General features: G+C 41.1%; 1 long non-coding RNA gene across 1 annotated transcript; it reads left to right on the top strand.

Annotated features, from left to right (window-relative positions):
* Window positions 1–7,644, top strand: LOC118001022. Its single transcript, XR_004676610.1, has 2 exons — window positions 1–2,255; window positions 7,102–7,644. It is a non-coding gene; the product is annotated as an uncharacterized LOC118001022 (long non-coding RNA).
* The last annotated feature ends 19,357 nt before the right edge of the window (window positions 7,645–27,001 follow it).

The raw sequence follows: 27,001 nt of genomic DNA on the forward strand, positions 1-27,001 counted from the left end.
TGGGGGTCATAATACAAGATAACTTTAGCTGACTAGAAGAATTTTCCATAACCCTGTGTATCTAAAATCTGGGTAGTTAACACAGCTTCTTAAGAAATTCATGTTTTGTCTCCATACATAAAACTGACTTATTATTATGATTATAATTAATACTAAACTGATTTTTTAAACCATAACTTAGCTAATGCGAGAGGAACAAAATTACTCTGCAGCTGTGTAAGCGGAGGATTCCAAACCTCACACTCGCAAAACCCTGATGTCAAAAGAATTCAGAGTAATATGCCCAGAGCCACAGGGCTAGTTGGTGGCAAAGCTAAGATTAGAATTTCTCAGAACAACATCCAAATTCCCCATGGCCTCCAAGGCCTTACAGACCAGCCTCTTCTTGTCCCAGCACCCCTTGCTCTTCAACCACACTAAACTCATTGCCACTTAAGTGCTTCTGAGCCTGCAGTTCCTTCACCCAAAACATTCTTTTCCTGTCTTTTCACAGGGCTGGCCCTTTCTCATCTTTCAGGTTTCCTCCTCAAACAGGCCTTTCCTTAATCCTGTGTCTAAACTCGAGATTCTAAGATAACCTCACCCTGCGCCACCCTCTACCACCTTATCAAATCACCCTCTATCAGGGAACCTATTCAATTTCTTCAGACACTGACCACAATCAATTATCTTGTTTACTCATTTCTTAGTTTGTTTACCTGTCCCTTTTAACAGAACATAAGCCCCACGACAGCAGGAGTTTGGACCATATTGTGCCTTGCTGTGTTCCTAACCGCAGAAGGGGGCCATGTGCACAAGGCAATCTTATTTACTGATGAACTCAGATCTCTTTGGTTCTGTTTAACTGGGAGAGGGAACGAACACTGAGCTTAGAAGAAGAAGCTTTGTGTTCTGGGCAAGTCACAAATGGTATCATCCTCGCTGTTCTCATTTTTGGAACAGGAACACCAATGGCCTCCTATTACAGGGCTGTTGAGAGAAAAAAGCAAATCATCTACGTAAAAGTGCTTTAAATAGAAGCATATCTGTATACAGATAACTCACTTCTCCCATGCCAGATTTACTCACTTCTTTAAATCTTCTGGAGCCCAAGTGCTATTGTCCTCAGTGATCTTTTCAGATCATACACACTTGTTACTTTCCCTGAGGCTTGGGCAGAGCAAGCAGGTGGATGGATCCAGCGAGATTCCAGCATCAACTTACATTTGCCTGGAACTTACTATCCTCTTCAGTTGCAGAGGGTCAATGCTTTCTTGGTGTCTAGAGATGATTATTACCTCACTTCTTTTGTCATTGCTTGAGGAAAGAAAAAAAAAAAAAGGAAGCTTACTGATACCCCTTACTTCTGGTCCACATCTATATGCCTAGGGAAGCTTACCACACTGTGAGAACTGTTCATTCTGAATGTTGAGGTACAAAGATGGAATCAAGTCTCTCTATCTTTGCCCCCTCATTCCCCCATCCCCTAATTTTCTGGCCTTTAGCTTACAGATGACCCTTGAACAATGCAGCGATTTGGGACCCCAACCCCCATGCAGCTGAAAATCCACATATAACCTTTGACTTCCCCCAAAACATAACCTACTAAAAGCCCACTGTTGACTAGAAGTCTTCCTGATAACATAAACAGTCCATGAACACATGTTCTGTATATTACATGTATGACATGCTATAGTCTTACAATAAAGAAGCTACAGAAAATGTTAAGAACATCATAAGAGAAAATACATTTACAGTACTGTAAAAAAATCTGCATTTAAGTGGACCCATGTTCTTTAAACCTGTGCTGTTCAAGGGTCAGCTGTAATTAATTCCCAGAATGACTGAAATGGGAACACTTTTTCCTTCAGGGAAAAGCTCTACTATCATCAGGGTACACTCTAATCCCCATGGCTTCAACAATCCCCAATGATCCCCCTTTTTTTTTTCAATTTATTGAGGTCTGGGCCATAAAATCTTCCCCAGTGACATAATTACATAAATAAGAGTAAATGACTGTAGAGCTTAATACACATAGATCTTAGAAAACAAAAGAGAACAAATGAGGAGATGTTAATTAGCAATGATCATAAAAATGTATATGCATTTGTTTATTTATTCTTTACAATATGCTAAATGGAACTTAAAATGCCTTTCCAAAATACATTTAAAATAACAACTATTTTTTTGAAGTGTAGAAATTCAAACAAGTGTCAACTTTGAATATCATTTGGAAGGATAATATGAGCTAAGAACAGCCCGAGAAGACAGTCATGGTGAGCAAGATGAAGTGGTATGTAGAGAAACTAAAGGAAAGAAAGTAGATTTGTGTGGTCTATGCTGGGAGCTTGGGGAAAGCAGACTATGAGGTGCACCACTGGGCTGGGAGCTACTGTTCAGACAGAGTTCAGGGCATTCATATGCAAAAATACCCTGGACTATCTCCTATCTCTTCTGCCTGTCCGGCTTTTCTTTGTTCTCATTTTTACCTATTTCACTATTGCCTTGAGTCTTTTTTCTTTTGCCATTTAAAGTACTGTGGATTGGGTTTGGTTTTGCTCCATTTTTAGCTATTTCTACTTATTTAAAGGCTCATAAATTTTCAGGCCAGGATCTGAAGTTATCTGAAGGAAAGATGACATAAATCTGAAGATAAAGTATAGAAAATGCCTAGGTTGTTGTAAAAAGCATGGTAAAGCAGAAAGAAGTGCATTCACAAAAGACTGGAGTTTAAATTAAAGTCCTCACTCTGGATATTCTGTATATATTGTGCAGCTTACATTCATTCAATTATTTATTTACCCAAATTATTTACTCACCAATTCATTCAATAAATACCTAAGCATGTAATATGTACCAAACAATACACTCAAACATAAACATATACAAATGGTTAATTAGACAGAGCTCCTAAAGACATGGAGATCACAGTCCAGTGGCAGAGATACAGAAGTGAACAAAGTACAATCAGTGTCAGCGGTGAATTGATAAGGGTAAGAACAAACACAGAGGAAAGGTACCAACCTGGCCTTAGGATGTAAGGTAGTGCTTCTCCAAAGGGAACCAGTATAAAGAGAATCCAAGAGATGAACAAAACTGAACTAAGCAAAACCTGGAGTGTCATAATGTTATTCCAAACAGTTAGGGTCAATGTGGGAACTGCAAGTAGTTCAGAGAGACTAAAATGCATGGAAGGAGGGAAATGGGAAATATTGCCAAACTATGGAAAGAGCCAAGATGTCCATCGACAGAGGAATGGATAAAGAAGATGAAATCTTGCCATTTACAACAACATGGATGGAACTGGAGGGTATTATGCTGAGCGAAATAAGTCAATCAGAGAAAGACATGTATCATATGATCTCACTGATATGAGGAATTCTTAATCTCAGGAAACAAACTGAGGGTTGCTGGAGTGGGGGGTGGGGTGGGAGGGATGGGGTGGCTGGGTGATAGACATGGGGAGGGTATGTGCTATGGTGAGCGCTGTGAATTGTGTAAGGCTGTTGAATCACAGACCTGTACCTCTGAAACAAATAATACATTCTATGTTAAAAAAAAAAAAAAGAAGAAGAAGAAGAAGATAGTAGGAAGGGAGAAATGAAGGGGGTGAAATCGGAGGAGGAGAGGAACCATGAGAGACTATGGACTCTGAGAAACAAACTGAGGGTTCTAGAGGGGAGGGGTATGGGGGATGGGCTAGCCTGGTGATGGGTATTAAAGAGGACACGTTCTGCATGGAGCACTGGGTGTTCTACGCAAACAATCATGGAACGCTACATCAAAAACTAATGTTGTAAAGCATGGTGATTAACATAACATAATAAAAAAAAAAAAGGAAACATTGAACCTTTAGAAGATAGATCATGAATTTGGAATTAACCTAAGAGGGATGGGAAGCCACTGAAGGTTTTACACTGGAAAGAAAGGAGATGACATGATGGGTTAGAAAGATTGCCCAGTGAATTCAATACAGAAGAAAATAAAATCTACTTCTGGCATCAGTGTGAAATTCTAGCCTATTTTATACGCTGTGTATAAAATGTGCTGTGTGACTTTTGCCTAGGATGTAGAAAACTGGAAAGAGTATGTCTCCCACCCTAACAACAAGGAAAGATACATAATCTACAAAATCATAACTTCTCTTAAACCCACCAGAGAGCTACGGTCATAGGGCAACCCACCAGTCTGAAATCTGAGTAAACACAGTTACCTTCAAGGAGAGACAAGAGTCAGACACCAGCTTTCCTGGGCAGAATGTGGATGAAAGATAGGGCTGACATACATGTGGGCAAGATGACTTTAGCTAAAGTTTTTAAGGCATTGTTAAAGCCTAAGTGTGGCCTGCCTCCAGAGTGTAGAAGCCCTGGAAGCCCAGAAATAAAGGGAGTTCACACCCACTTACGGCCTCTTCTCCACAGACCCCATCTTCTGCTCACAACAAAGGCTGGGGGTAGAGGAAAGAGACATGAAAAAGTTTCCCTCCTAGAACAGATCTAGGAAGTGATGAGAAGTCATCACTATGAGAAAGCACAAAGCCCCACCTGGATCTTTATTCTCTATGATGCAAAAGCCTCAAGCAAGTGTGGAAAGGTCATCAAATCCTGACTGGGAGATAGATGAAAATACTGCATCTGGGAGAAGGAAAGAGAAAAAAAACTCTGTCTCTGGGAGGGGGGCAAGAAACAATTTTCGGCCCCAGATATTTGATGTTCTCTACAGATGCAGGAGGAGCAGGATTGCTAGGAAAGCTCTACCCCAGAGACTTAGAGACACAAAGTCTACCAAATACTGACATTGAACTGGTACAAGAGAGAATAGCTACCACTCCCACGATACAACCATCAGGTAAAAAATAACAGCAGTTTACTACTGGGAGAGAAGCAAGACCATGGAGAGAAACATTCATCTGATAAAGACTTGAAAGCAGCTCTTCTACAAATGCTCCAAGAAACAATCATGAACACTTAAAATTAATAGAAAGTTTACAAAGTTCAACAAAAATACACAATGACAGTTAAAGAACTAAAGAATTTAATAGCAAAAAATACTCATTAAATGGAATGAATAGGAGAATTGTAATAATAAAGGAAAGAATCAGTGAAGTTGAACATAGATCAATAGAAATAATCCAAGACGGTTAAGTATACTTGTGGTGAACACGGCATAATGTGCAATCTTGTCAAATCACTAAGGTGTACACCTGAAACTAAGATAAGTTGATTGTGTATCAACTCTACTCAGATTTTAAAAAATAATAATACTTTTTTTAAAGTAGAAATAATCCAATCTGCACAATAAAGAACTCAGTCTAGATTTCAATATGTAGGAAAAATATCTTTTAGGACTGAAAGTGAAATAAAAAGACATTTCCAAATGAAGAATACTTTTCAATGAAGTATAGAATTTGTCACCAGAATTGCTGAAGATAGAAGGGAAATGATACCAGAAGAAAACCTGGAGCATCAGGAATAAAGGAAGAGTAACAGAAATGTAAATATTTGGGCAAATACAATAGACAATTCTTCTATTATGTTCTTTAAAATATGGTTGATGATTGAAAACAAATTATAACATTTTCTAAGAGTTGTGTCAGTGGATGTAGATGTAATATATAAGACAATGATAACAAAAATGGAAAGAATAAAAGTTCTATAAGTGATAACATTTCTACATTACACTTGAAATGGTACAATATTAATAATAGTATATTGATAAAAGTATTGTAATTCCTAGAGCTGTGATTAAAAGAACTATACAAAGAAACATAGGCAAAATCACAATAGATAAAACAGAATACTAAAGTTTGTTTAAAATACCTCCACAAAGGAGCGCTTGGGTGGCTCAGTCGCCAACTCTTGATTTCAGCTCAGGTCATGATCTTGGGGTCGTGAGATCAGGCTCTGCACTGGGTGTGGAGCTTGCTTAAAATTCTCTCTTTCTCTCTCTCTCCCCTACTCTCTCTCTCTCTAAAAAGCAAAATAATAATAATAATAATAATAATAATAATAATAATAAATAATATAAGATAAAATACCCCCAAAAAGACAGAAAAAAACAAGGAAGGAAAAACTTGGAAAACAAATAAAAGCAATTAATAAAACAACAGTCCTAAATCCAAACATATCAATAAACAATATTAACTGTAAGTGGTCTAAAAAAATAAAATAAATGTAAATGATCTAACCACCATTTAGAGAGAATTTAGAGAGAAATTGTCAGAAAGAATAAAAACATGACTCAACTATTTGTTGTTCATAGACACTTCAAATTCAAATTAACAATATAGATAGTTTTAAAAGTAAAATGTGAGTCAAAAAAAAAACCCAAAAAAACCCAGGGTGGTTATATTAATATCAGACAAAACAGACTTCAAAGGAAAAAAAAATCACCAAGGGTCAAGAGGAACATTCTATAATTATAAGGGTGGATTCTCCAAGATGACATTATAATCCCAAATGGACATGCACCTAACAACAGAGCTTCAAAATACATATAGAAAACTGACAAAACTGGAAGGAGAAATAGATAAATCTATAATTATCATTCATTGGACATTTCAACACCCTTGTCACTGTAATAGAACTAATAGAAAATCAGCAACAAAATAGAAGAACGAAACAACACCATTAATGACCTGGCTATGACTGACATTTATAGAGCACTCTACCCAGTAGCAGCAAAATACGTATTTTGCCTCAAGAGCCCATAGAACATTCATCAAGATAGACTATACCCTTGATTTTAAAACAAATTCAAATAAATTTGAAAGAATTGAACTTACTCAAAGTGTGTTCTCTGACCCTAATATAATTAGACTAGAAATCAATAATAGCAAGATATAAGAAAAATCTCCAAACCTTTGGAAATTAAACCACACACTGATTCCAAAACCAAATGAAAAGTACAGACAAATATCTTTCATGAACATAGACACAAAAGTTAGGAGGGAATAAAGAACAATCTAGTAGGTGTTTCCAATGTTCCCTGAAGGACCAGGAACTCATCAAAAGAGAGGTCATTCGTGTGGGCAATTTGCTGCTTCCACTTACAGAAGGGAGAAATCTGAACTAGATTCCCATACTTCCATACACACTATCTCCCTTAATCTCACGTAATCAGGGGAATGTCCAAGAGGACCGCAGAAGATTGCTGCTTAACCCCCAAACCAGAAAAAACGGGCAGCGAAGACATATTTCTGAGAACTGCAGTCTTGTTCAATATGGATGTTTTTACTTGAGGAAATCACCAATCTGGGAAGCAGTAAGTGAACCTACCTGTATCCCTGATCATCTGCCCTGTCAGTGCATTCTATCTCTGGACAGCTTTAAGCAAGGACAGTCGTGAAGCCTTTAGAATTATGCCATGACTGTTAGTATTTATTCAGTAGTTGTTATGTGCCGAGCACTGTGCTAAGCACTTCAAATACGGAATTTTACTTAGTTGTTCACAATAACCCTACAGGGTAGGTAATATTACTATTCCCATTTCAGGGACAGAGAAACTGAGGCTCGGAATAGTTAAGGAGGAAAGGTGTTGACTCCAGATCCTCCAGGAGCTTAACTCTGAGAACCACTAATGCTTTTCTGGTACTATCCCCCACAACTGAATTGTCCCCTTTACAATTTGCTTTAAGGAGATGAAATTCTGACGGTCCTTACAAATCTTAGTTAACAAAAACACAATACTTCTTTCATTCTAAGACTGTAGCTTTTGTCTGGATCAAGAGTAAAATTGAGCTTCTTTTCATGGCTCTTTTTACAAGTGTAGACATTTCTGTTCAATGGCAACAAACAAATCACTATGGACTTAGCTTAAGGACTAAAGTTGCATTCAGTAAGAATTTTGATCAGTAAATAAATGTCTCAGGCATTGTGATGTCTTTGGCACGGACCGCACAGCCCAGGGTTCCAAAAGAATATATAGCTTAAAAGCAAAACGGGACAAATTTTTAAAAATAAATAAACTTCTCGCTGAAACTTGCCTCTGACCAGTGTTTTGGGACATCCAGGCCCCTGTAAAATCGACTCTTCCTCTCCCCAGTTTTCTCTTGAACTGTCCAGTGGTATCTCAAAAGCATGTCATGAGACCTCCTTCAAGCAACCGTCATTTTCTTTCTTTCCAACTTAGTAATTTGGTAACATGTGGAACCATCTGAAAAACTGCCCCCCAGGCCCAAATGCTGGCGCCCCCTAGAGTCTGTGCAGAGGTCTGCTTCTCTTGCTGCTTTTTCTGTGCTAGATGCTGAAATGGGGGCCACATGCTGCCCGTTCCCCAAAGTCTTCCAGAATTCGTGGTAGCAACAGCTCCTTTCTTTTCTATTTGCAGCCCTGGAGCACAGGTTCAGACCCAGTCCTGTGGGTCTGAGTGAAGGTCACTCCTTGAATTTGACATCTCATCGGCCTTCCCGTTCCCTTCTTCCGTGGAAATCTTACTACTCTTCTTGCCTATTATCCACCTGCTCTAGAATTTCATCATCAACTATTTGACATGATGCTTGTGCTTCATTCTGAAGCTACCCTACATAAGTGCATAAGTCCTGATGCTTTCTTTGGGATCTGAGACCCAGAATGGAGAGGGGAATGTTCTGGCTGCCCCTGCTGTGTGCACCAGAAGGGAAGTGACAGGTTTTTCAGATGGGCTAGTTATCTTTTCCTTAAAGCCATCTTTCTCTTAAAGGCACATGATTACAGCGCGTGTCTTCCCACCAAGAATCTCCTGGTGGAGTGCACCATGGTGACCCCGGGCCTCTGCAGGACACGGAACCCTGGTCCTTCAGTCATTCATGTTGCTAGTTCCAACAGTTATTCCCCGACAGCGGAGGGGGGAGGGGGAACTCACCTGTGTGTCTTCTCTGGGGGGTGGAGGGTGCAGGTCATAATGCTGTGCAGACCTGCTCAACTTCAGGCTTCAGGACGGTGGGCTGGGAGTACCCCTCCCCCAAGGCTGCCACTCTCTTTTCAACTCCCTAGCTATGACAAGAGCCGAACTATCCTACTGTTTTGACTGGGAAAAATCCAAGAGCAATAGTGATCAGCTTTACCTGTCAGCTTTAAAGATAAACAAGAAATAATGTTCCAATCCTACTATTCAGATCCATTACTAATACGTTTACCTAGGCTTGGACATCATAAATTCAATGCGTCATAGCAATTCCATTGGAACCACCTACAGCCCCCTTGCCCTTCCCTGGTCTGGCCGTGGAGCCATGTGTCTTCAAACCACATCAGGAGTCCTGCTCCCCTAATTCACCGCCCCCCCCCCCCCGCACCGCCCCACAGGGGTCACTCTGACTTTGAACGTAAGCATGTATCCTGATCAGACCTCCCATTCTCGCTTGGGTCACTTAATGCCTTGTATGGGTCCTGCTTCAACTGCACTTTCCCAAAGCATTGCCATGGCTTGATATATATGTGTGTGTTTAGCTTCCTCTGCACAATTACCTCTTCAGTGCCTCTTCCTTCATGCTTCCCTGGGCCTATTACTCATCCTCCCACCTCTGTGCTGCCGGCAGGCCTGACAGCCTCACCTCCCCCTTCCAAGCTCATTTCAGAATATTCCAAGAGCTTTACTTGAGAAAAGTTACTCCTTCAGGGTGACTCGTTCTTTATTTCTTCCGTATTTTTCCAAATCTCTCTCCCAACATCCACATTCAGAACCAAGAAAAGCCAATGCACCTTTATTATGGGCCAGGTGTTTGCCAGGGTCCTCATTTAATACTCTATTCTACCAGAAAGCAATTATTGAACAGATAAAGAGACTCAAGTTTTAAGAGAAGAGATTTCGTAGCTTGTCCAGAGTTGTATAGCTGGGCCCAGAAGGTAGATTTAAACACAGAATCTGTATAACAAAGATGTATACTACTTCAGACTCAAAACAAAACAAAATTTCCAGATTTGAGTTCAATCTAAAATCATAAAGATAAACATAACTGTATTAGAAGAAAATTTTAAGTATGGGGACAGTTGTGAGGTGATGGATATTTTCCTAAGCAACAGAAGAAATGAAGGTTATTAAAGAAGAGACAGACGAACTTATCTCTACACACGTATAAAAGTTTATTGTACAGCAAACACACCATAGAACAAAGCCAAGCTTTTCAAAGTATAGAGAGGAACATAGATGTGCAACACATATGACAAGAAAAAAAGTGGTATGTCTTTTTTTTTTTAAGATTTTATCTATTTATTTTGGGGGGCACAAGGTGGAGGAGGGGAAGGAGAGGGAGAACCATCCAGGCACCCCAAAAGTGGTTTCTAATATATAAAACCTCCTACTAATTATTTTTTTAAAAGATTTTATTTATTTATTTGAGAGAGAGAGAATGAGAGAGAGAGAAAGCACATGAGAGGGGGGAGGGTCAGAGGGAGAAACAGACTCCCCGCCGAGCAGGGAGCCCGATGCGGGACTCGATCCCGGGACTCCAGGATCATGACCTGAGCCGAAGGCAGTCGCTTAACCAACTGAGCCACCCAGGCGCCCCTCCTACTAATTATTAAGGAAATGATAAGCAACTCAAAACAAGCTGATATACAAATAGGAATTTCATAGAAGAGGTGGTGATGCAAGTAGCCAACAACCATACAAGATGCTCATCTTCACCTAGATTCACGGAACCATAAAAGAAACAGTGAATTGCCTGTTTTTAACTCTCAAAATTGCCAAGACTTTTAAAGAACAACAAGATCCAGGCTGGGAAAGATTGGAGAACAGGTACTCTCTCCACTGCCTATGAGATGCGTGGGCCAGCGACTTCTCCCCCACGCCGCGTCTGGGCTGGCCTTCCGTGACTTGCTCGACAAACAGAAGATGAGAGAGTGACTGACTGAAATTCAGTTAGAGCAACTGCTGGGTCAGAAAAAGCCTGTGGCTTCCACCTGAGCCCTGAGACTGCCCCGTTGGAGAGATCTCTAACTTAGAGATGATAGGGAGAGAGAGAGAGAGAGAGGGAGAGAGAGATCTACCTAGTATATATGAACAGGAATATTTATTGCAGCATTTTTGTTGCAGGATTAAAAAAAACAAAAGACAAAACTAGGAACTAGAAGCCCATCACTAGAGAAATATTGAATATGTTCTAATACGTTTAAAAGGATGAGAGTTTTACCGTTTTCCTTTGAGGGATTTCTACTAAGTAAAAGAGAAGTGTGTAGAACGTGATCGTGTTTTTTATAAAGCAAACAATGAGGGGAAAGGCTCTCAAATACATAAATGCATACCATATTTCATCAAAGCTAGGACTGTAAGACATGTCGCAATTTCCAGAGATGTTAAAATGTGAAGAAAGGGTTGCCTCTCAGACCTGACTCGGTACAGCGTGCACACGCAGGAACTGAGTGAAAGCAGAAAGAGACACACCGGGTTTCCTGACGCAGCTCAGAGGCCTTGTGTGTGGAGTAAAGGATGAGGAAAGAGGTGGGGAGACCTGCAAAAAAGAAAAACAAAGGCTTAAAAGAAGAAAGTGCTCATAATATCCCATTTAAATAAAATATGTGCATTTACTGGGGCGCCTGGGTGGCTCAGTTGGTTAAGCGACTGCCTTCGGCTCAGGTCATGATCCTGGAGTCCCGGGATCGAGTCCCGCATCGGGCTCCCTGCTCAGCAGGGGGTCTGCTTCTCCCTCTGCCCTCTTCCCTCTCGTGGTCTCTGTCTCTCATTCTCTCTCTCTCAAATAAATAAATAAAATCTTAAAAAAAAATAAAAAATAAAAAATAAAATAAAATAAAATATGTGCATTTACAAAGAAACTAACTTGTGGGAATGCCCATGAAAAATTGTCAAGTTAAAAAACCAAACTATAGGGGCGCCTGGGTGGCTCAGTTGGTTAAGCGACTGCCTTAGGCTCAGGTCATGATCCTGGAGTCCCGGGATCGAGTCCCGCATCGGGCTCCCTGCTCGGCGGGGAGTCTGCTTCTCCCTCTGACCCTCCTCCCTCTCATGCTCTCTGTCTCTCATTCTCTCTCTCGCAAATAAATAAAATCTTAAAAAAAAAAAAACAAACTATAGAGTAATGAACATAGTCTGTTTCTATTTTGGCAAAAACAAAACACCTGCATATGCTCACATCTCTACCGGCATGAAGAAGCTTGTGCATACTTCAGAATGGATATGATTATTCCTTACATTGTTCCACTCATGACAAGCATTATTACTTTGTGATTTTTTAAAAACTAAACAAAATTAAAAGGCACACAAATTGAGGGGGAAAGTACATCGTGTTGCCATATAGCTAAAAATAAATCTGGTGCTTTCATTCACATTTCAAGCGTCCTTGTTTTTTTTTTTTAAAGATTTTTATTTATTTGACAGAGAGAGACACAGCGAGAGAGGGAACACAAGCAGAGGGAGAGGGAGAAGCAGGCCTCCCGCGAAGCAGGGAGCCCGATGTGGGGCTGGATCCCAGAACCCTGGGACCATGACCTGAGCCGAAGGCAGACGCTTAACGACTGAGCCACCCAGGCGCCCCCTTCAAGCGTCCTTGTTAACAACCATCAGCATCATCTCTGGTTCATCAGAAAGGAGAGACGACCTGCTGATTACTCCATGATCGATTACAAAATTTAGCCAAGCTGTCACATGATTTGAGCCTCTTAGTCTATTGTCAACACTCTTGTCACCATAATTACTTAGTTCAAACATTTAAAAAGCTACCATTGATCATGCAAAAATTAAAGGTTTTATTCCTATCTTAACACTGGAAAAAATTGTCATGTTACCATTAAGAAGAGAGAAAGTGAAATTAAATCTCTCCCCGAGTATAACTTAATTTTTTTTTCACTCTTGAGAGGTAACTGAAAGACCATCAGAACTAGAGTCAAGAGGATGGTCCGGATCCTAGCTGCATGTCTTTCTAGCTATGTGTGTCCAGAAACAAATCATTCTTCTCTTGGATGTCAGTTTGCTTATTTATAAAGGGAAGAGGAAAATCCTCACCACACCAATTTCAAGGATTGCTATGAAGACTAAGTGAGAAAATGTGTGTGAAAACATCCAGTTTGTGTCTGCCCCATGAGAGTACTTGCTAGATTCCAAGGGTCTTATTAAAGATATAGTAGAAAGAGAAAAGGAGTTTCAGAATCAGAGACCAAGGTTTTTTTGTCACTGTCTAGCTGGGCGACTCTGGCCATTCCAGGTCACCGCTCAGGGACCTAATTTTTATAAATGCATAAATACATATTTCTTTTTGGGAAAAGAGAAATTCCTAAATTCTTTAACTATCCCCATAAAGCTACATGTTATTTTAATTCAACATACTTTGTGCACATTAAGGCACCAAAACTATTTCTTTAGCACGAATGATAATGAAAAGTATTATCACTAAGTCCAGATAACAAATGAAGACAAATGTTTTCCATAATCCTCTTTCCATAGGAGTACACAATCTTCATGTATCTTCAGGGATGACATCTCTTCCTTTAAAAATATTTCCTTCAGTAGATGCCTTTTCGTGTCTGACTGAGCCTCTCCCCGATTCTCACCTCTGCTGTGAACTGCGGAGCCCTCCCATCTCCGCAGGAATGACTTCCTGCATTCCGCCTGCTAAGTGATGGGCTTCTTCCTAATGGAGCTGCCGAAGAGCAAAATGCACAAATTGTACTTTGCCCCTGTTACGACGATAGTCCCACACAATTCTTGTCAAATACAGTATTTCACTTCCACTCACTGTAATGCATGATTAATTGCATTATTAATAGTTTGTTTTTAAATGAATATAAAGTATAATTGAGTTCAAGCGAATGTTTGAGGTTTTTGTTTTTAAGAACTCAACATCTTTCTTGATACAGGATGCTATATATCACTCAGCTGCCCCAAATATCCAATGGCTCAGATCAGATGCCTCTTCAATGGTTCATTTTCTGTGTCAAGTTCACTGGACCCTGGGGTGCCCAGATATTTGGTCAAATATTATTCTGGGTGTGTCTACGAGGGTTTTCTGGATGAGATTAATATTTGAATCAGTAGACAGAGTAAAACAGGCCTCAGATTAATTAAAAACCTGAGCCGAACGGAGACCGAGGAAGAGGGAATCTTGCCTGTCTGTTTGAGCTGAAACGAGTCTTCTTCTGTCCTCAGCCTGGAATTCAGACTATCAGCTCTCGTGGTTCTCATGCTTTTGGACTTGGACTAGAATTTACACCATTGATTCTCCCGGGTTTCAGGTCTTCTTATGTGGACTGCGAACTGGAACCATCCCACCAGCTCTCCTGGGTCCTCAGCTTGCCAACTGCAGATCTTAGAACTTCTCACCCTCCAGAATCACGTGAGCCAATTCCTTATAATGAATCTCTTTCTGTATGTTTATATATATTTATACAAAAATATATCCTATTGGTCCTGTTTCTCTGGAGAGCCCTCACTAATATAACCTCCATCTAGCTTTCAAAGTCTTCCTTAATTTGACCCCACCCTCATATCCAGTCTCATTCTAAAAGAATAGTATTATATTACTATAATAACAGTTTACACCACAGCATGCCAAGCACTTGCTAAGAGCTTTATATGCATTACCTCAATTAATCTTCATAACAATGCCTTGAGGTTGACCTCTTTTTATTTCCATTTTGTAGATAAGGATGCTTAGATTTAGAGTAATCCTGTAATTCTTTTATTTATTTTTTATTAAATAAACTCTTCCAACATGGGGCTCGAACTCATGACCCCAAGATCAAGAGTCGCACGCTCCACCGAATGAAGCAGCCAGATGCCCCTCATCCTGGGACGTCTCTCTGATTCCTAAATCCATATTCTTAGACTGGCTCTACGCTAGCTGCACAACTTGCTAAATGAGCCCTCCTATAATGAGGTCAAATCTTTCAATTCATTTTGACCTCAGTGTCTTAGGAAGATAATCATTTCTAAACTTTGAAAAATAACAGAATCACTGGGAGATTTTTTTAAAGTCTGAATCATTCAGTGCTAACCTTCAGAGCTACAGATTCTCTGTGGTGTGGTTCAGGAATCTGCCTTTTGTGGATTCTACGTGAGTCTAGTAGGTCAAACCACAGGCCAATATTTGGGAATAAGGGCCTTAGGTTAAGCCAGTGGCTCTCAATATCCTTTCAGAATCACAGGGAATGCCTATTAAAACACATACCGCTGGGCTCCATCCCCAGTGTTTCTAATTCAGTAGATTTGGGGTAGGGGCCAATCCTCTGCATTTTTCACAAGTTCCCAGGGGATGCTTCTGCCACTGGCCCAGGGACCACCCTTTGAGAACTACCGGGTTCAGCTATTCTTGCTTTGAACATCCTCCTTTGTCCTTTCCTCTAATCAAAATGTCTATTCTTCGGAGCCACCTTCTTTACCACACCTGTCTGGTCTTACCTTCCTTCTTCTGCTTCCTGGGTCAGCTGGGCTCAGCAGGTCCCAGCAGCATGCTTTGTCTCTATTCTTTGCTTCAGTTGTAGGACTTCCAACTCTCTTTTTAAAAAGCCCAAAAGATGGGTTTCGGGGTTGCCTGGGATCCCCCCTGTGTGCACGTGCTCTGAGCCCCTGGCCACCCCAACCCCGACCTCTCCCCCGTTCGTCCGCCCCAGTTCCCTTTGACTGTGGTTACTGAGGAGACTTCACGGGAGGGCTGCCCACAGAAGGCTCTGGGAGCTTCAGTGAGTTAGCAGCAGCTCAGAGACTGTCCAGCTCTCACAGCTGCCCTTGCCAGGCCTGCCCCACCTGCTGTCCACACCTTGCACTCCGCACTTCTCAGAAGTTGGGATAAGACTGCCCTCAGCTGTCATCCCATCAGCTCATCCCCTTGCTCTGAACCAGGGCCCTCGCCTCGGGGTCCCAGCTGTGAATCCCAGTCATGGTCACTCGTAGGACGGAAAGGGTGTACTCTGACCCCTGGCCTCGAGTTTGTAGGCCATGACCAATGCTTCACTCAGGATGAGTTCACTCTTACGAGGCACCTCAGTCCCTCTTGCTAACTGAATCCCTGGCAGAGCTGCCTCACTCGCCTCCCAAACACGTCTAAACAGCATGTCTGAAGCAGAATGCAGCACAGCCTAAGTTCACAGTGAGATTCGAACCACACTTTTAGTATCTAATAGTGAGTATCATGTAAGAAAGAAAAAGTCCTTGAAGTCAGGGATTATTCTTTAAAGTATAAACTTGTTGCTACTTATATGTGACCCACAATGCCTAGAATAGTATTAAAATGCATGCAGTCACCGCTTAACACATCCCCAAGCCAACGTATCCCCAGCAACCTCTCCCAACACCTGCCATGCTCGTCCCTCCCCGCTTCCCACAACCCACTTGGCACTTTTCCACCCTTTCTCTTCCCAGACCCGCTCAAATGCTTTTCTTTCATGAACTTGCCCTCTTCCCCACTCCACCCTCTACAGATTGCTTTGCTCCTTGGTATTAAGTTTCTCTTTCTTTTTTTTTTTCTTTTTTTCTTTTTCAAGTTTTTATTTAAAATCCAGTCAGTTAACATACAGTGTAATACTAGTTTCAGGAGTAGAATTTAGTGATTCATCACTTACATCCAACACCCAGTGCTCATCACAGCAAGTGCCCTCTTCAATGCCCAGCCCCCAGTTACCGCCCCCCCTTACCTTCCCTCCAGCAACCCTGTTTGTTCTCTATAATTAGGAGTCTGTTTTATGTTTGCCTCTCTTTTATCTTTTTTCCCTTATATTAATCTGTTTTGTTTCTTAAATTCCACATATGAGTGAGATCATATGGTATTTGTCTTTCTCTGACTGACTTATTTCACTTAGCATATAGTATATTCTAGTTTCATCCACACCATTGTAAATGGCAAGATTTCGTTCTTTTCGATGGTTAAGTAATATTCTGTTGTGTGTGGGGGGAGATATATATATATCTTTATCTGTTCATCAGTCGATGGACACTTGGGCTCTTTCCATAAGTTGGCTATTGTTGATAATGCTGCTATAAATTTCAGGGTGCATGTACCCCTTCAAAACAGTAGTCTTGTATCCTTTGGGTAAATACCTCATAGTGTAATTGCTGGGTCATAGGGTAGCTCTATTTTTAACTTTTTGAGGAACCTCCACACTGTTTTCCAGAGTGGCTGCATCCACCAACAGTGTAGGAGCGTTCCCCGTTTTCCACATCCTCACTAACACCTGTTGTTTTCTGTGTTGTTGATTTTAGCCATTCTAAAAGGCAACCTTTGGAATGGGAGAAGTTTCTCTTTCTTTACACTTAGAATTGCCAGAGGGCAGTTGAGGGGCCTCTTCTAACCCCTGGAGCCCACCCACTCCAATCTCTCATCGCCTCACCCTCCCTGGCACCCCGTGAGCCTCCAGCTGGGAGCAGACCAAACCCACACAGTCGCTTCCCTGTTCCTCTACCTGAGGGAGCCAGCTCAGGGACAGCTCTCTCCCTCCTCTCTAGCCTTCTGGACTGATCCTGGATCCCAGAGACTCCAGAGCATGGTTGGAGGATGCACGTCCTGGTAGACTCTATTCTCTCACTTTGCCATTCATTACTTCAGTCTCTCTGGCTCCCCTGGCAGGTCGGCAGCCCCCAGGGGCAGAGCTTTTACTCTGGGTCAGATAGAAGTTTTGCCATCCATACCTTCTTCGGACCCTTCTTTGGTCTCACGAATATTGGGACTTTAATTTCTCTTCCATCAGCACCCCCAAACCCTCAAACCAAGGGTTAGCTCTACCAGCTCTGTGCTCCTCAACACAGACTCCAAAAGCACTTTTATAACTTTAACTTTGTTTCATAATCTAAAACATTTAAAATAGTTTTGCCCTAATCTTACCAGGTTCTGTGTGTGTATACATACAACATATACATATATTTTTTTCAAATAGAATTGGATTTGCTTAACTTGTGAACATCCTTCCTTTACATCATCCTTCTGGACACAACAGTTACCATTTTGTCCCTGAACTAGTATTTGTATCTAGTCATCAGCCTTAAGTTGTATATTTTCCTGCTTGATTATCAAGCTTTGGTGTCTCTTCAGACTTTATACCTTTATTTGTTCTGTAATTATCTTCAATTTAGTTTCATTATTTTCACTCATCATGTTCAGGACTCCTATACCCTAAAACTTACCAAAAGAGGCTAAAAAAACATCCAAGAGTTTCTTTGTTTTTCTTTACCTTCATTTCACTTGACTCTATCAGAGATGGGATGAAGAATGACAGCAGATCAAGCTTTGGTGTCTCTTCAGACTTTAGACCTTTATTTGTTCTATAATTATCTTTAATTTAGTTTCATTATTTTCACTCATCATGTTCAGGACTTCTATACCCTAAAACTTACCAAAAGAGGCTAAAAAAACATCCAAGAGTTTCTTTGTTTTTCTTTACCTTCATTTCACTTGACTCTATCAGGGATGGGATGAAGAATGACAGCAGATCTCCCTCATAAAATGGGCTAGAAATTCAGAGACTGTGAATTCTGGCTACGGCTTTGCCATTCACATATTTATAACCCCAGGGAAATTATTTAAGCTTTTTCTCTGGTCCATGACACACTTGTCAAATCATGTAGTATTTATGATAAATGTCCTGTGTGATCTATGATCTATGCTGAAAACAAAACATGGGCTCATCTCTTTAGCCAGATACAATAATTAGCAAATCCATTTAGTACAACAGTAGTTTCCAAACCCTAAAGATGAACAGCAGTGCCTTTCTGACTTTAAAAAATACACAGGTATCTGAGGTCCATCCAATCCTGCTGCATCTGATTTTTAAGCAGTTCCTTGATGCAGAAGTAGGCTGGAAGAGCTCTAGAATTGCAGGCCAGACTTCCGAATGCTTGTGGGGTGGACACTCACCATCCATCTTTTGGAGAAATTAGTTCAAAATTTTGTCATCCTGCCTAATTTCTCAGTAAGTAATGAGAGAGGACCATGTTTGAATCATGGCGAACATGCCAAATTTTGAACCCACGCTATTCTCAGCAACATCTAGGCTGTCAGGATGCTCATGCACATTTTCATGGAACCAGACACAGGATTGTACTTAAAGCAAATAATGAGTAGTCTTTATTTAAAATAAAACAATAAATAAATGGGAAGAGGAGGATGGAGTCAGTGTTTCCGACTACATAAGCTTCTGTTGTAAATGTCAAGGCATCGAAAACTTTGCATGAAGTGAGATTTAGCCAAATTATTACACCACCCAAAAGGGGAGTCTTTAAAGAAGAATCTCAGATGTGGAAATATGCCTTTGCATACTAGGATATAATGAGGCTCCTCAGCAAATTTGCCACCTCTTGGATAACTTTGTGCCAGAAGAAAAAAAAAATCACCCCCAAAAGCAAAATTTTTCCCCAAAAAGATGTGTGAAATTTTTAGTCCAGAAATTACACCACACTTCCCAGTCCTGCCCTTCTGTATATATTGTTTTTTCTGCCACTTCAAAATAATACTGTGAGTTAGTGGCTTAAAAGGCAGCAGGATTTCTATTTTTTCTAATAAAATAGACTCATGGGTTGTAAAAAAATACTTAGACAAGTTGAGCTTCCCTTCCCCCAATTCCAAATCAAGGATTTATCTTGCAGGAACTGAGTTTCTCTTCTATCTGTATCAGTTAAAACTGGGACTTCAATCTATCTCTTGGCCTATGGGCAGAACAGTTTCTTAGAGTCCTAGGAATCTTAATTGCAGTATTTCCTTGGGTTCTGTTTTACAGGTCACTTCCCAAACCCCTTCATCTCTTTTCCCAAAGTACCTCCTTTGCTTCAGACCCTCCACCTGGCTTATTACAACAGCTCTCTATTATCTCACTGTTATCTCTAGACCATTCTGTCTGTAACAGCTCAAGTGTTCTACCATCGTCTATGCAAATCTAGCTGGGCTAGTCCCTCCTTAAAATCATCTTAAATAAGGTCCCAACACACCTAAAGAAAGGCATGCACCCTTGCTAATAAGGGGGGAGGGGGGAGGCACATTTTCAGTAACAAGAATCAGAACAATGTGCCCACCTATCCAAGACCGAGCAAGTAGGGTTTGAAGAGCACCACCTCATCTCAAGAATTTGGAATGTGACCCCTGTTATTCCATCTAGTACTCATTATCTTCTATTCTTCCCTGTAGCCCCAGCCCCTCACCAGGGGGGTACATACACATTCAGCATTTACAGGGACTCCCCTGACAAAAGGCAGGCCCTTCCACACCTCTGTGCCGCAGTTCTCAAAGGGCATTCTGTTCCATGGAACAGCCTGTGGGGCTCTGGGGTCCATGGCAGAAGGTGTACAATCTGCCTGCTGTCCCCCAGACAGGTGCTCATTGTCATAGTGCTCCTCTCCAGTCCTCCATGGGATTTATTTAGCCACTGGGTTCTGACAGATTTCAGGCTCTAGGGACGGGGCTTGCCGCTATATGGAGCTTTGTAGGAACAGTGACTCGGGTTTGCAGCTGGAAATCTTTCCTATAGAGACTTCTTTAAGGTCAACAGATGGAGTTGGAAGATTTATTTTGGGATCTTGATAGGATGTCGGTGAGCTAACTGAGGGCTGCCAGGGAAAGGATATAGAGATTGTATTTGGAAATTGTTCTTTTTATACCAACTTGCCATGAAAATAAAGGATTTAAAAATAAGATAAAATACTAAAATGTAAAGTGAAAGAAAAACAAATGTAGCAAAAGGGTAAAGAAGATAAAATAGTTTGTACATAAAATAGTGTATGTAAAAGTCTATACATAAGAGATCATGCCAAGCAACATCCTTGAGCTCATTTAAATAGCTTAAAGTTACCAACAAGTGAGGGCGCCTGGCTGGCTCAGTCCGTAGAGCATGCGACTTTTGATCTCGGGGTTGTAAATTCGAGCCTCACATCAGTTGTAGCAATTACTTAAAAATAAAATCTTGAAAAAAAAAAGTTACCACCAATTGCTCTAAGGAACAGAGGTTACGGAGTTGGGTGGATAGTTTCAAGGGAGAGGTTGTTTAGTCTGGAAAGTGTGTGCTTCTGTTCCTTTGTGTTTAATATTTGGTGTTGCTGTTTGGCATCTGCATTTGAATAGTACAGGCAGCCAGACCTGGCTCCTTCTGTGTTGGAGCTAAAACACTAGGACTGCACTGGGATCATCTAAGAAGACTTTCCAGCTCACCTGGACACCACATTTAGAAATGAGGACAGAATCCTTCGAAAAGAATGGATGCAGACTGGCAGCAGGCAGTGGAGAGCCATTAATTTACTGAATTAAATGAGAGTAATTGAATCCAAACATTAGCCTAGAGCTATGAGCTATGGGGCACATTGAAAGTTGATGTCAATCATCTCTATTCTTTGCAGCTGCAAACTGAGAGCCTTTCCTGGTATATTGAAACCAAAAGCACAGAACACAGAACTCTAAGTAGATACGTGCTATGATCCTAAACTCCATATTACTGTTAAAATCCAGACTCAAAATAGAATCACTTATGCTCAGCCGCATGTCACCAAAACAAGACTTTATTACAAATTCAGCTCTCTCCAAAATGGAATCTTATACCAGTCGATCAGGAATCACCTGATCAGTGTTAGTTATAACAGTAATCTGCCAGACAGATTCCTGCCATCCCTTAAAGGAAAGTAACCTTGCAATAACCAGCCAGCTTTTTTGCCTAGTTCACCTTCCTTGTTCCTGCTCTCTTCTGCCTATAAAGTCTTTCATTTCATACAGCTCCTCAGAGCTCCTTACTATCTGCTAGACTGAATGCTGCCTGATTCATTAACTGTTGAATGAAGCCAAGAATATCTTTAAAATTTACTCAGTTGAATTTTGTTTTTTAACACGACGTATTCTCATTCAGTAATAATGCACTTAATGAAAGTCTTCTGTATGGATACAACCACTCATTGTTGTCAGATGAGCATCTCACAAGCAGAGAAACATGGCAAGGGCGTCTCTGCTTCCATCTCCAAACCAACACTCAGCAGTTCAACACTGTAAACCTGAGCACTCTTCAGTTGCTAGATATCTCATAGTATCACCCTGTTTGTGGAGCTCATGACAGTACGCCCCAATGACACATCTCTTGCCAGAAGCAAATTTCACCTCGTAAGTCAAGAAATGATCCTATTATCCATTGAGATTTCCTTCCTTAAAATCTTAAAACATCACAACTATATCTTATTTTTTTTTTTTAAGATTTTATTTATTTATTTGACAGAGAAAGACACAGCAAGAGAGGGAACACAAGCAGGGGGAGTGGGAGAGGGAGAAGCAGACTCCCTGCCGAGCAGGGAGCCCGATGAGGGACTTGATCCAGGGACTCCAGGATCATGACCTGAGCCGAAGGCAGTCGCCCAACCAACTGCGCCACCCAGGCGCCCCACAACTATATTTTAAAAATAAATTCTTTCCCACAATGCTGAAAACATTCACCACTGAATGCTGAAAATATTAATCACTGAGACAGCAGAACCAAAAAAGGGTGCATTGATGAGATCTTGTGAAAGATTCCCCTTTAGACAAGACCACCCCATTCCCATTATATTTGAAATACAAGTGTGGGTTGACTTTTACAAGAACATTTTTAGAGGACCGGTGGTTGTTAAAGAAAAGAATTTCATGACACTTGTTAAGGTCAGAAAGAAAGACTTTCTTCAAGAAAGGGCTACTGCAATGGGGTTTTGGGCAGGGGAGAGATTGGGCAAGGTAGGGCTCAACTCAGAATACAATGAGACAAGTGGGGATCAGTCAAGGGTCAGGGCAGGGTCAGTGGATGGAAAATTACTAAGAGGAAACATTAAGGATAGGGGGATTCTTTCTTTTTTTTAAGATTTATTTATTACTTTAGAGAAAGAGAGAGCATGAGCAGGAGGAGCAGAGGGAGAGGGAGAGAGAATCTAAAGCAGACTTTGCACTGAATTTGGAGCTCAATGCGGGGGTTGATCTCATGATCCTGAGATCATGATGCTGAGATCAGACCTGAACCAAAACCGAGAGTTGGATGCTTAACCGCCTGCATCACCAGGCGCCCAGGTAGGGGGGATTCTTACTGGGAAGGCCAAGGTAATAAGATATGGAAGGTGGGGGATTTTCACTAAACCAGCCCAGCAGGGTTCTTGCTAAGACTGGACTGAGTAGTCCAAGGACAGAGCCTTAGGTCAGGGCTTAGTTGAGAAGAAGGTTCAGAGGAGCCTGACTCATATTTGGTTAAGGAGAAAGTGTCTTGTTTACTAGTTACTTGCATATAACACAGTTCCTGGTGGGGCTGCTCTCAGTGAGAACAGACACACACCTGGCTAGTCTCATAAAAGGGAGGGCTCTATGGCCGTCCTCTCTCTCCCACCCTGGGGAAGCCTGAGGGAGCAGGACAAGCACAGGTCCACATTGTGGCTGCTTCTGGGAGCCCATGGAGGGAATGTGACCTAGACTGGACATGCCGAGACTCAACTTCTTGGGCCCCATAGGCTCCTGGCCGGACCCCTATGTCACCTCTGTCAATGTGTGCCTTACTGGCCTGAGTGTTGAGGAATATACCCACCCCCCACCCCCACCCAGGCCTAGGGAGGATGGGAGGCAGCCTCTGCCATCACTTTGGTTTGCGCATGCCTTGTGAGTCAGCATTCTCATTGTGAAGGTCCATTGTTCATGATTTTAAAAAAGAAGTCTATGCTTAGTTCCACTTTTGGAAATAGAAAGTTTATCTTTAATCAGGCTAAAAATAAAGGTGCAGGTCTGATGCTACAGAGGCCTGCTAACCGTAGTCATGAAGAGGCCACATTTTCACATGGAATTGGATGAACTAGATCAAACAGTAAAAAAAAAAAAAAAAATCAGAATCATCTGGAATCTGACAACATTCTTCAAAGCCTTTTTTTAGGCCTTCTTTATATTTGTATGACTTTCTTGTAGTTCCTGTTTGCCCCCAACTAATAGCATTAGAATACCACTTTTATTTTGTCCTTTGTGATTTCCTGAAGCTTGATGGGGCCCAGTCCTTTGATATGTAAAATGGGATCCTAAAGGCAGGAGGTGGGAAGTGAAGCCTGCTCTGGCAGTGCAGTGTGGGAGGACCAGAGTCCGCAGGAAAAGACTCCATAAATACCTGGAGTTTTCCCTTTAGACCTTTCTGGTTAATACCATAAGGGGAGGAGCCAGGAGGGGGTGGGGGTGGGGAGTTTGGAGGGAACTGGAACATTTAACTTCTATGTAAGTGTTCTGCTCCTCATCAAACTTTCCCCTGCCATTTGATTTTATTTTTAATATTTTATTTATTTGAGAGAGAGATCATGTACAAGCAGGGGGAGGAGCAGAGGGAGAGGGAGAAGCACATTCCCCACTGAGCAGGGAGCCTGAGGCTCAATCCCAGGACTCTGGGATCATGACCTGAGCTGAAGGCAGTCGCTTAACTAACTGATCCACCCAGGAGTCTCATGAGAGACTCTTAACACTAGGAAACAAACTGAGGGTGCTGGAGAAGAGGTGGGTGGGGGGATGGGGTAATTGGATGACGGGAGAGCACCTGATGTGATGAGCACTGGGTATTATATGCACCTGATGAATTATTGAACACTACATCTGAAACTAAAAATAAATAAAAAAATAAAATAAAAATAAAATAAATAAATAAATAAATAAAATAAAAATAAAATAAAATATATACTTTCACATAGGGTTGGGTGCTCAAAAACTTTTTTAATAAAGATGAGTGATAACAAGGATTAGAACTAAAGACTGGAAAGACATTCAAATTAATAAGATGTGCTTGCAATTAAAAAAACCTGACCACATTTGACTTACACCTTCAACTTACTTATATCAGATTCCCACCCTTTGGGGGTTCCTGGGCTTTCTGTTGCCCTCCACATGAACTCCCAGCACCTCCGCCTCCCATCCCAGATGCACCCAGCACACAGGAGATGTGCCCCTGAGGAACAGATGCCATTCTAAAGCATTGACACAGCCTCGTGGTTTCAGGATCATTAAGAAATCATTAGTGAGGAGGGATTGCTGGTTTAAATTAGAATGACACTGATAGACCTATAATTAGTAGAAATGAAAATTGTTAATTAAAAGTGTGTCTTATTTCCCCCTGGTGTGATCTCTATTTGCCACTTGGTTTTAATAAAAAAATGAAACCATTTGATAGATTTTCTCAACCCAAAACAAAACATTAAAAAAATAGGAAAAAAAAACCCTAACTTTCTAAGACTTAAACTATGTCCACTCAGAGCTCATGTTTAAATTAGATTGTAGCGTGGATTCTGAAAAAAATTTTAAAAACATTTTGTTGCCAACTGTTATGGGCTGAATTGTGTCCACTCAAAATCCATTAAGGGCCAAAAACCAGGGGTGAAAAAAGCCACAGCTGGGATAGGGAAGGCTCAGCAAATTGCATTTATCACAGCAGACAGAGGAAACTCACAATTCCAACTTGATCTCTCACTAAAGTGACCCATAACTTATTGCAAAATTGTTTCCGATATTGAAAGGGGTTCGGTTATTAATTACTTCAGGAAAGGGGTGTGACTTGTGGATTTTCTGTCCCTCACCACCCCCGGCCCCGAGCATACCCTTGTCTATACTTCATATGCACTCATGACTGTTCTTGAAATTCTTCATCTTTTCACTGGATCTGAACCTTTGCATCCTCAGATTTCAATATTGAAATCAGGCTCTGCAGCACCAGACTGTTTATGTGTATTTTTTTGTAGTTAATTCTATGGCTGAATTGTCAAGAGTTGTCTGAATGAATCATAGACCAAAAGCTTTTCTCTCAATAATAAAAATGTTTGTCAGACAATATATTCAGTGATAGCTATAAAAAACTTCATAAAATGAAGACATCCTGAGGTCAAATAGAAATTGTGTTCTTCAGAATAAGCACTTAGAGATCTCTGCACTGAGATTCAGGCTTTCTGAGAAAGGTGACTGGGATGTAGGACCATCCATTAAACTCATTAAATTAAACCCAAGCCTCTTCGGCTCAGTGGACTCTGAATGTGTGGCTTTGTTGGATTGCTTTTCAGAAACTCTTTGCACTCACTTAGTAATATAATAAGTGTGATTTTTTTTTTTTTGATGCCTTTCTATTGCTTCCAAGAGAAATTTTCAAGTATTTTTCCCCAACAACAACAAAAGCCCCCTTCTTGAGGGTTCCCATTTTATTTATTTTCTTGTTTGCTGTCTACAATCTCAGGTTTACGTGGAGCAAAACCATTCTCCTAGGTTCCAGAACTTGTGATTTCAAAGTTTCATATAAGGAAATAAAATCTGATTATTTCATCTGGGGTCAACCGCAAATTACTTCATATAAATAATGATTTCTTAATTTTGATAAGCTTTCAGTTTTACAATGGGCTTTTGTATGCGTTATCTCACTTAATTTTTACAACAAACCCACAATATGAGTCACTTTTACACCATTTCAGGACTGAGAAAAACGAAGCTCAGGTCGGGGAATTTGCCCCAGATGACAGAGTCTGCAAATGCCCGAGGAAGACTTACACCCAGTGGATCTGTACCCATTCCACGGCCATGACATCACCATTGCCTCCTGACATTTCATCTCAAGACAAATTATAGCCCCTGAATTCAGAATGAGCCGATCCACTTGACTTGCACCGTGGAAATCTCTCTAATTTCCAGATTAGGCAAAAACTAAACCTACTATCTTCTCTCTAATTCCTCTGTCTCCTCTTTCCTTTGAATCATTTCATTTTTTTCTGATATTTTCATGCCGTACTCCTGCTTTTCATCTCATCTCCACAACAACATGAAGGAGTAACATCTGGATCTTATCAAACAGAGCAGTGGGCTGAGCCTAGACTGCACATCTTCTAGTTTGGGGAAGCCCTTATCAAAGATTAAACAGGGGAGGGGAGTGGCGCCTGTGTGGCACAGTGGGTTGAGCTTCGGACTCTTTGTTTAGGCTCAGGTCCTGATCTCAGGGTTATGGGATCCTTAGGGGATCGAGCCCCGCTCAGGCTCTGCACTCAGTGGGGAGTCTGCTTGAGATTTTCCCTCTCCTTCTTCCCCTCCTGCTCATGCTCTCTCGCTCTCTCTCAAAAAAGTAAATAAACCTTAAAAAAAAAACAAAAAACAAGGTAGGGAAAATCTATTTAGAAAGAACACGCTTTTACTTACCCA

This window comes from Mirounga leonina, unplaced genomic scaffold (genome assembly GCF_011800145.1).
Source record: "Mirounga leonina isolate KUSES-001 unplaced genomic scaffold, KU_Mleo_1.0 Mir_53, whole genome shotgun sequence".
Classification (NCBI taxonomy): Eukaryota; Metazoa; Chordata; class Mammalia; order Carnivora; family Phocidae; genus Mirounga; species Mirounga leonina.